Source organism: Ranitomeya imitator, chromosome 3 (assembly GCF_032444005.1).
Source record: "Ranitomeya imitator isolate aRanImi1 chromosome 3, aRanImi1.pri, whole genome shotgun sequence".
NCBI classification, from domain to species: Eukaryota; Metazoa; Chordata; class Amphibia; order Anura; family Dendrobatidae; genus Ranitomeya; species Ranitomeya imitator.
The window spans coordinates 351,189,004-351,195,194 of record NC_091284.1 but is presented as its reverse complement, the minus strand read 5'-3'; the positions used below and the strand labels follow the sequence as shown (position 1 = coordinate 351,195,194).

Genomic DNA, 6,191 nt, shown 5'->3' with positions numbered 1-6,191 from the left:
GGTAAGCGGGCAGACATTTAGGATCCCTGATGTGATATAAGGTAAGCGGGCAGACATTTAGGATCCCTGATGTGATATAAGGTAAGCGTGCAGACATTTAGGATCCCTGATGTGATATAAGGTAAGCGGGCAGACATGTATGATCCCTTTAGAATCCCTTTGGGGGTCCTGCTTCATATTTGGAGTGAATTAGTTCATATAATATGTTAGATATTTCCAATCAAAGATGGACATTGTGAAATAAAAAATATCACATGCAGCTCCATCTACTTGCTACCATTAGTTCTCTCAGGAAACTGCAGTCTACAGATCCAGACACCACAGTAATCCATTTCTGCTTTTATGTGATCTCTCCTACACTAGTGGTCATAAGAAAGTTTGAGGAGCAGAGGATTGGCATGAGGGTGGCAGGCCTGGATGTGGCGGCAGGTGCGGACGGGTGTGCCAGGGCGCCGGGCTGTGGCAGCTGGGGAGAGGGCTGCTCTGCTCTCACGGCCGGATCCACCTTCCATTGTTTCTGTCTCTCCCTCTGACTGTATCTCATCATAGACATAGACATTGCTCCTGCCTGGCTTGACTAGGAGCCCAGCTATCCTGCACTGCAGCACAAACCCAGGTCTCCTCCCCTTCTATCCCCCACCCCCAGCACCTTGCAGCCCCCCTCACCACCACCCAGGGGAAGAGACGCTCTGCCCAACTTTCTGCCCGTGCCAACCCCACGGGGTTCTCCCTGTGAAAAGAAGAGGAAATAAAATACCTTCCCCGGAGAAGATGCAGCGCATCCCGGACTGGCAGGAGCCGGCTGTGTGAGGAGGTGAGTCTGGGCACCGGGTGTTCTGCTCGGTGCCACCCAAATGGCTCGTCCGTGTGTGCTTCATGGAAGCGGGCAGTGGTGCTGGCATCAGATGGAGAGGCAATGCATGCCCCAGCAAGGCAGCTCACTGGTTAATGGACTATTGATGCAGAGACAGAAATGAATGGTAAAATCTATGGTGTCATTTATTATAAGGGAGGATGGCCATCCCCTGCTGCATGGAAAGGAAGGCAGGGGAAGCCCGTGCCAGGGGTGCCAGCAGTGTAATGCCAGGGCTGGGGGAGCTCCTCATGCTCAGATTGTAGGCACCCTGACGTCTCTGTATGTACCCAGCATCTCGTGTGTGTGAGTATGCAAGGGGGTCTATTTATTATTGTCTGTTATTAATCGCGATATTATTGTAGGTAATGCTAGGAAAATGGCTTCTGGGAAATTAAATATCTATCTATTTTCTTGCTATTATATCTATCTATCTATCTATCGACTAATCCATCCATCTATCTATCTATTCTATTATCTATCTATCCATCTATCTATCTATCTATTCTATTATCTATCTATCTATTCTATTATCTATCTATCTATCTATCTATCTATCTATCTATCCATCCCATATCTATCTATCTATTCTATTATCTATCTATCTATCCATCCCATATCTATCTATCTATTCTATTATCTATCTATCTATCTATCTATCTATCTATCTATCCATCCCATATCTATCTATCTATCTATCTATCTATCTATCTATCCATCCCATATCTATCTATCTATTCTATTATCTATCTATCTATCTATCTATCTATCTATCTATCCATCCCATATCTATCTATCTATTCTATTATCTATCTATCTATCTATCCATCCCATATCTATCTATCCATCCCATATCTATCTATCTATCTATCTATCTATCTATCTATCTATCCATCCCATATCTATCTATCTATCCATCTATCTATCCATCCCATATCTATCTATCTATCTATCTATCTATCTATCTATTCCATGTCTATCTATCTATCTATCTATCTATCTATTCCATGTCTATCTATCTATCTATCTATCTATCTATCTATCTATCCCATATCTATCTATCTATTCTATTATCTATCTATCTATCTATCCATCCCATATCTATCTATCTATTCTATTATCTATCTATCTATCTATCCATCCCATATCTATCTATCTATCCCATATCTATCCATCCCATATCTATCTATCTATCTATCTATCTATCTATCTATCTATCTATCTATCTATCTATCTATCTATCCATCCCATATCTATCTATCTATCCATCTATCTATCCATCCCATATCTATCTATCTATCTATCTATTCCATGTCTATCTATCTATCTATCTATCTATCTATCTATCTATCTATCTATCTATCATTATCCTTGCTAGTCACTCTGCCCTAAAGCTTGCAATCTACTTCGACATGAGACAGTCCCTATGCTGCAGGGCTCTGTTACCCAGTATCCAGGGCAGACTGGTGCTTGCACAGGACACCAGCTCTCATAGGGTGGATATGTATTGCAGGCATCTGACTATACTGCAGTCTTAACCAAGTTCTCCCAGTACAGAATGGTTTCTAATGGTTGATGCCAACACTTTTTTCATTCTACAAATATAAAGGAAACCAAGTATAATAATCAGTGTTAAACCTTGCAGTGTGAAATGATGATTTTTAAACAGTGTGATGTGAACTGGTGACAACCATCCTCTTGTAAATGTGATGTGTCGGTGTACAGCTGTAAGAACCATAGTTCAGTAAATGGGTTTGTGCCATCTCAGCACTAGGCAAGCTTCTGTTTATGTCCAGTGCCTCTTGTCCTACACGACTTTATTTTAGTGCCGCACATGCCATCTTTTACCCGACAGCGCTGCAGTCCTCGCTCTTCTGGAGCTGCATGGGTTACAAAGTAGCTGGACCAGAAAGTCATTTGAGGTGACAGCCGCTCTGTGACGTGGGGTGGCAAAGTTTTCCCAGCTCAGTCACCGATTTGTGAGAAAGTATAGGGGCACACAACGGCCTCCAGTCACCTTCAGCGATGGGTGTCACAATCTGTGGCATCTATTGGTGAGGATGGACGCAGAGGACAGACAGCATGCACATTTTACCAGCTGCCTATGGATGTCTGATGTGGTAGATGTCACCTGGCGTGATCGGGAGTCACTTTCAGACATGGTCCCCTGGCAGTGCCACAGTGTATGATGCCATACATATGCCAGTTTAGCTGGGTTTTTGATCATCATTGTATGTACAGTGGGCGCTAACTATGCTGCTTTTCTTCTGCCGCTGTCATCTTGTCAGACTGCTCCTCATTTTGCTAGTGAGATCTGGTCCAGTCCTAGAATTTCCCTGACACTTGCTCCTAGCTGCTGGAGATGGATGCATTTCAGGGGCATGTCATTATAGCTGTATTGATCTGGGTGTCATCCTGTATTTTGCACTGGCGGTGACACGCTTGTGAGGAGCCACTGGATGTGAGGTGACAGATGTTGCATTTTTCCCTGAAGATCCTGCAGAAACACCCCCTTCCCCACCGTCACAGCTGTTCGGTCCGTCATCGCAGACATGAGTGAAAGCTATGTTCTTCACCTCTAGTACTTGTCTCGTTAAGAATGCCCCTTTCCATGGGGACACCGGGATTCCTTCCATTGGGTATATTCACAAGTGACAGGTCCCTTGAATCAAATGACCTGGAAGCAAGCAAGTGAAATTCCGCAAGCCCCATTCAGATAAATGGGACAGTAATTTCTGCGACAAATCTCTGAATATATCCTACCATGGAACTCCCTGAGATGTGTCTTAGGGGAATCAATTAGTAAAAATGATACCTTGATTGTCATGATGTTAAACCTTCTGTACTTGTCATAAATCGGTGTATATGGGATTGGCAAGATATAACCTGTTCTCATGCTTCCTGCTGAATATTAAATCTTACTTTACTGTACTAATAATCTACTTAGTATTATACAGTGCGGCAGAGTAAGATGGTGCTAGAGACGCTAATAATTTCGGCTCCCACTTCATTGACACAGTAAAGCATTTGCTGCAACAATCCTAAAGGCTACTGTAAAGGCAACACATTTTTAAAGGAGCACTTTAGGGTTTAGAGCTTTAAAAATAAATGTATTGTTATAGATCAAGTCAAGTATCCATCCCTGATGGTATATATTGTGGAAAAATGTGTCACATGTCCAAATGGGTGTTCTCTGCTTTGGATACATAGATATGCAAGATGTAGGTGTCCTGTTCAGAAATAGCTGCTTGTATAGAGGAGTGCGAAAATACAAAATCTGCTTTAGGATGGAAAATTGATTCAGTTTATGGATTTACAAGCCAAATCTAAATGGGTTCTCCAGTCCAAAATGACAAGTCTGCAATCACTCTGTGTGACTGCAGGCTTATGAATCCCCTCAGCGCACGCGGGAATTCACCAATTTCTGAGCTGCTAATGGAGGGTATTAGTGATGAGCGAATATACTCGTTACCCGAGATTTCCCGAGCACGCTCAGGTGTCCTCCGAGTATTTTTTAGTGCTCGGAGATTTAGTTTTTCTCACCACACCTGGATTATTTACAGCTACTAGCCAGCTTGATTACATGTGGGGATTCCCTAGCAACCAGGCAACCCCCACATGTACTTATGCTGGCTAATAGCTGTAAATCATTCAGCTGAGGCAATAAAACTAAATCTCCGAGCACTAAAAAATACTCGGAGGACCCCCGAGCGTGCTCGGGAAATCTCGAGTAACGAGTATATTCGCTCATCACTAGAGGGTATGTATGAGTTTTACCCACTACTGACCAGAGCCCATCCAGTGGGTGTGGACTCGCTCCAGTATCATTCCACATTCCAAAAGGCATACTGATAGCGGGTTTAGATTGTGAGCCCCATGAGGGACAGTGACGATAATAGCTGTAAAGCGCTATTGAATTAATGGTGCCACACAAGCAAATTAAATAAATCAAAATTCTAGTTGGCACATGACCACAGCTATGTAAATCGCCTTCTTATTGTCATATGAAGACCACCTAGCAGAGCCAGATCCAAATAATGTGTGACACTGTTAGTATTCTGCAAGCTGCATTGCATGCCTCAAGTTTGCCCCCCGGGCTTGGAAAAACCTCTTTAAACTTTGTTTTGCTATTTTTGTTTTTTTGACTGGAAATCCCATTTAAAGGCAGATATACACTGGACAAATATTTGCTATTTGCTCATTTTTTGCTGGCTGTACTTGCCAACTGTTAAAGAAGAGATCAATAATAAACAATAATTGCTGTTTGCCATTGCTGTATATCAGTTGTGCTACTGTAACATATCATCATACATTTCTCGGACATTACCTTGCAACAACTAAATACTGGCATACCTTTAGTCAATATTGCTACAATAAATTAAATAAATATAACCAGCATACCATAACTGAAATGCCACAAGCGTGGAATAACTGAATAACATCATCATAACATAGTTTTAGTACCTCACATCATATATAATATCACCATATTACGACTAAATAACACCACAATAACTGAATATTGCCTCTGCACCATATTTAAGTAACACACATAGAATAATTGAATAGTACCATCAAAGTTTTCAATACTCCTGTAATGTAAGTGAATAACAAACCATACTATTATTAAAGAAAATCACCAAATAATAACTCAGCAGCACCACTTGTATTGTACATACTTGAATAACTCAAACCTATAGGTACACTTGTACTGTCATTAGCACCAAAATAAAATAACTAAAGAACACCATCATACAATAACCGAATAACAGCATCAGGCCATGACAAAATAACACCATCATACAATAACCGAATAACAGCATCATGCAATGACAAAATAACACCATCATACAATAACCATTAACATCATCATGCCATGCCAAAATAACACCATCATACAATAACCGAATAACAGCATCATGCCATGACAAAATAAAACCATCATACAATAACCAAATAACAGCATCATGCCATGACAAAATAACACCATCATACAATAACCAAATAACAGCATCATACCATGACAAAATAACACCATCATACAATAACCAAATAACAGCATCATGCCATGACAAAATAACACCATCATACAATAACCGAATAACAGCATCATGCCATGACAAAATAACACCATCATACAATAACAAAATAACAGCATCATGCCATGACAAAATAACACCATTATACAATAACCGAATAACAGCATCATGCCATGACAAAATAACACCATTATACAATAACCGAATAACAGCATCATGCCATGACAAAATAACACCATTATACAATAACCAAATAACAGCATCATGCCATGACAAAATAACACCATCATACAATAACC

The 6,191-nt window shown here is 40.9% G+C and overlaps 1 protein-coding gene across 11 annotated transcripts in view; it reads left to right on the top strand.

The window, feature by feature from the left end:
- The first annotated feature begins 364 nt into the window (after window positions 1-364).
- Window positions 365-6,191, top strand: part of DLGAP3 (DLG associated protein 3) — a 764,134-nt gene continuing 758,307 nt past the window's right edge. For 8 of the 11 annotated variants that reach the window (XM_069756813.1, XM_069756811.1, XM_069756807.1 and 5 more), the window contains exon 1: window positions 546-814. The gene's annotated coding sequence lies outside the window, so the exon portion shown is untranslated. Of the gene's footprint in view, window positions 815-6,191 lie in introns of all 11 variants that reach the window. The other 3 variants (XM_069756808.1, XM_069756806.1, XM_069756814.1) reach the window with 3 other exon arrangements.